At 42.8% G+C, this 4,033-nt stretch overlaps 1 pseudogene; it reads right to left on the reverse strand.

The window, feature by feature from the left end:
• Positions 1–2,916: 2,916 nt before the first annotated feature.
• Positions 2,917–3,025, reverse strand: LOC112484173 (annotated as a pseudogene).
• Between the last annotated feature and the right edge of the window lie 1,008 nt (positions 3,026–4,033).

Raw genomic sequence — 4,033 nt, forward strand, 5'->3', positions numbered from 1 at the left:
TAAGTTGACTCAATTTCAAATTTAGACACATCTGGGTAATTCTAGAGGATGGAAGGATTGGAGGATTTAAGGTCTGCTGGGGATAGATAGTCCTCAGATGTGGGAGCCCTCCCGTGCACTAAAGGGTGCTTAGCAGCATCCTTAACCTCTACCCACAAGATGCCAGTAGCACTTCCATCTCCCTCCCCCCAACACCCTGTAGTGCCAACCAAAATGTCTCCAGATATTTCCAACTGTCCTCTGAGGGCAAAATCATTCCTGAGAACCACTGAATTATATCAATACCAAAGAATTTGGCCCAAAGACAAAAGCCAGTTATTAAGAAGAGAAATGATTGCTCTCATACAAAATCATTGACCTATACATATTTACAGACTTAACTGGGTCTAAATTATGTTTGCGTATAAAAGAAAAAAAGGCATAGAAACTGAGATCAAACTGATGGTTGTCAGAGGGGAGGAGAGGAGGGAATGGGTAAAAAAGGTAAAGGGAATGTAGTCAATAACATTGCGAAAAAAATAATATTGTGATAAGTTTGCATGGTGACAGATAATTACTAAACTTAATGTGGTGATCACATTGTAAGGTATGTAAATGTCGAAACTAATATAATACTGTATACCAACCATAATTAAACAAAACATTATAAAAAGAAAAGAAAAATGGGCAATATTCTATACTTCTCTAGGATGATGTTGATGTTCTGTATCGCGATAGGAGTTTGGGTTACACTAATGTATGCATCTGTCCAAAATTAGCAAATTACACTTGATATCTGTGCATTTCATGGAATGTAAACTTCATCTCAAAAGATAAACATCTACATTCTCTGGTTAATACTCTGCATGGTGAACTATTTGGGAGGGGCATGGTTCTGATAATGTAACTTCTTTGGAATGCATGAAAAAATAAGATAATTAGATATGGTGGATAAAAGGATGGATGAATGGAAGGATGGATGGATGGATGGACAGATGAAGGAAGGAAGGGAAGGAGGGAGGGAGGGAAGAAGGAATGATGGATGGATAGAAGAATGGATGGGTAGATAGATGGATGGATGGTTGGATGATTGGTTGAATAGATGAATGGATGGATGGATAGATGGATGATGGATACAAGATGGACAGTTGTGTGATAAAGCAAGTATGGCAAAATGTGAACGTAGACTGGGCGTTGGATATATGAGAGCTCACTGCAACATTCTTCCAACATTTCTGTGTGTTTAAAATTTTTCATAATAAGCTGTATAGCCCAATGCTTTGGGCTATACACTTAAATTCGTGCATGTTATTGTGCATAAATTCTAGTTCCTTAAAAAAAATGAAAATAATATAATTTATATAGCTTTGGGGTCAGAGTCACCACTGACCCAGCTGTGTCCTCTTTTCCTCTGAACCTGCTTTCTCTCCCATCAACTTGGGGTGGTGATTTATCAAGCTGGGGTTACAGGTACAAGCTCTAGAGTCATCAGACACACAGGGTTCAAATCGAAGTTCCACCACTTCACAGGTGTGTAGTTGTGGACAATAACCTCACTTTCTTTGCATCTCAAATGGGGCAATGATAGTACCTACTTCGCAAGGTTGCTATTGTGGCTGAAATGAGAATCTGATTACCCATAGCAAAGACGGTGAAGATGAAAGATGGCACTAAGCATGCTTACCTGGGAGTGCGAAGGAGATGGGACACCTTCTGCAATCACCCTGGGGGAGACTTTGAGAGACGTCAGGAAAGCAGAAGAGAGGCAGGGCCAAAGAAATAGATTCTTATGTTTATTTGTAAGTGCCAAATCTATTCATTTTCATTCTCGCAGATGATGCAGCCTGAGAAACAGGCACATTCCAAAGGCACATCTGCTTTTCCTCACTAGCAGATCTTGAAAGCATGATTAAGATGTCTTCTAGGACTCATCATAAGGTCTCCAGCCCTCAGCTCAATGGCCTAGTGTATGTTTTCCATATTTTTTGAATTATGTAAAGGTGGAGGCAAAGATGATTGAAGTGTCAAGTGTGGATGACTCTAAGGGCAGAAGCCTCATGTTACGGATTGAATTGTGTCCCACAAAAGATGTTTAAAGCCTAATCCCCAGTACCTCGCATGGGGCCTTATTTGGAAAAAGGATATTTACAGACGATCAAGTGGGCTCTAATCCAATATGACTGTGTCCTTATGAAAGAGGGAAATTTGGACACAGATGCAGACATGCCCAGGAACACCTTGTGAAGATGAAGGCAGAGATCGAAACAGTATATCTACAAGCCAAGGAATGCCAAAGATTGCCAGCAAACCACCATAAATTAGGAGAGAGGCATGGAATGGGTATTTTCTCCCCGACAGTTCTTGGAAGGAACCAACCCCCTCAGCACATTAATAGTGGGCTTCTAGCCTCCAGAACTGTGAGATAGCACATTTCTGTTGTTGAAGCCACCGGTCTGTGGTATTTTATTACAGCAGCCCTAGGAATACATATGCAAATAACAATAAGGAAGCCAGTAGTGGGGCAGGAAGGGATGGGGCAGCTACTCAATTCAAACTGACAGGTTTTTGCCAGGAGCTGCCAACTGACATACTGCGCCAGGTATGAGGATGTAGCAGTAAAAAAAAGTCACAACCCCTGTCCTTAGGGGGTTTGGAGTGACAAAGGAGGCAGGCAATAAATAAAGAATAGCACACATGCCACCGTGATGGCAAGTAATTTACGAGGTGAGGATTTAATCTAATCTGGGGACTTGATGAAACCTGGGGGTGGAATGGAGACCTGAAGGGAGGGCAGAAGAATATTTGAGGCAGAAGTTTCCTTCAAGGAGATAGAGTCCCATAGAGAATCTGGAGAGACTGATAGCAGGGTCTGGAAGGCGGTGGACCCGCAGAACCTGTGATTGTGGCTTTAAGTGGCTTTAAGAGACTTTTTTCTAACGCCTACAGCACCTGGTCTTCCTAGGTGGTCTCCCATCCAAGTACTAACCAGACCTGACCCTGCTTAGCTTCTGAGATCAGGAACGTTCAGGGTGTTATGGCCGTAGACAAGCAAAAGAGACTTTGCAGATGTGATTGAGGTGGCCCAATATCATCACAAGGATCTTTATGAGAGGCAGACAGGAGGTTCAGAGTCTGAGAAGGAGATATGTTGAAGGAAGCAGAGGTCAGATATCGGAGAGAAATCTGAAGATGCTACACTGCTGATTTTGAAGACAGAGCTAAGGCCAGGAGCTAAGATCTTCCCTAGCGCTAAATTTCTGATGATTTGTTACAGCAGTCATAAGAAACTCCTACACCAGGGGACCAGTCAGGAGGAACTTCACAGAGGGTGCTCCACTCCACAAAGACACCCAGCCAGAGGGCAGCATGGAGGGATGTGAATGCCCAGGCTCCAAGAAATGTTTGCTGAACAACAATGCGAATAGATAAATCAACATTCAAGTGAACAATCCTCATCGCCATCGTCACCACTTACTCTTTTTTGAGCCCTTAGAGCATGCTAAGGCATTGACTGGCAGGGTCTTGTTTTATTTCTTTAAGCCTCACAACAAACTTGAGTTACACACTATTTTCCAATTTTCACAGATATGAACACCACAGCTCACAGAAATGGTCCAACGTGCTCATTCAATGAAGGAGAGGCAAAGGCAAAGGATTTGAACCAAGGCAGGTCCGAGTTCAGAGCCTGTGTGTGTGTACTTCAGTGTGCATTTGTTAAACAGATAAACATATTAATAAAGACATCCATAACCCTACGGCCCAGACGTCCTTCCCCAGGTCCCCAGGCACCCTCCTTCAAGGAGGTGGCAGCAGTGACATCTCTAGGAAGGAATCTTTGAGGAGTCCTTGAGCCTCAGCACCCAGGGGTAGGAGCAAGGGGTCCACATCCCAGATTGAGGCCTCTGAGATGATCACTGAGGGATTCGGGACTATTCTGGGTTTTTTTGTTTGTTTGTTTTTGTTTTGTTTTTTTCCCAAGGAGGAACTTCCAAAGAGTGGTCTTTTCAATTGTGCTATGGGGCAGGTTTTAATTATATGAAAATGCTTGGGTCTT

Source organism: Pteropus alecto, unplaced genomic scaffold, assembly GCF_000325575.1.
Source record: "Pteropus alecto unplaced genomic scaffold, ASM32557v1 scaffold37, whole genome shotgun sequence".
NCBI lineage: Eukaryota > Metazoa > Chordata > Mammalia > Chiroptera > Pteropodidae > Pteropus > Pteropus alecto.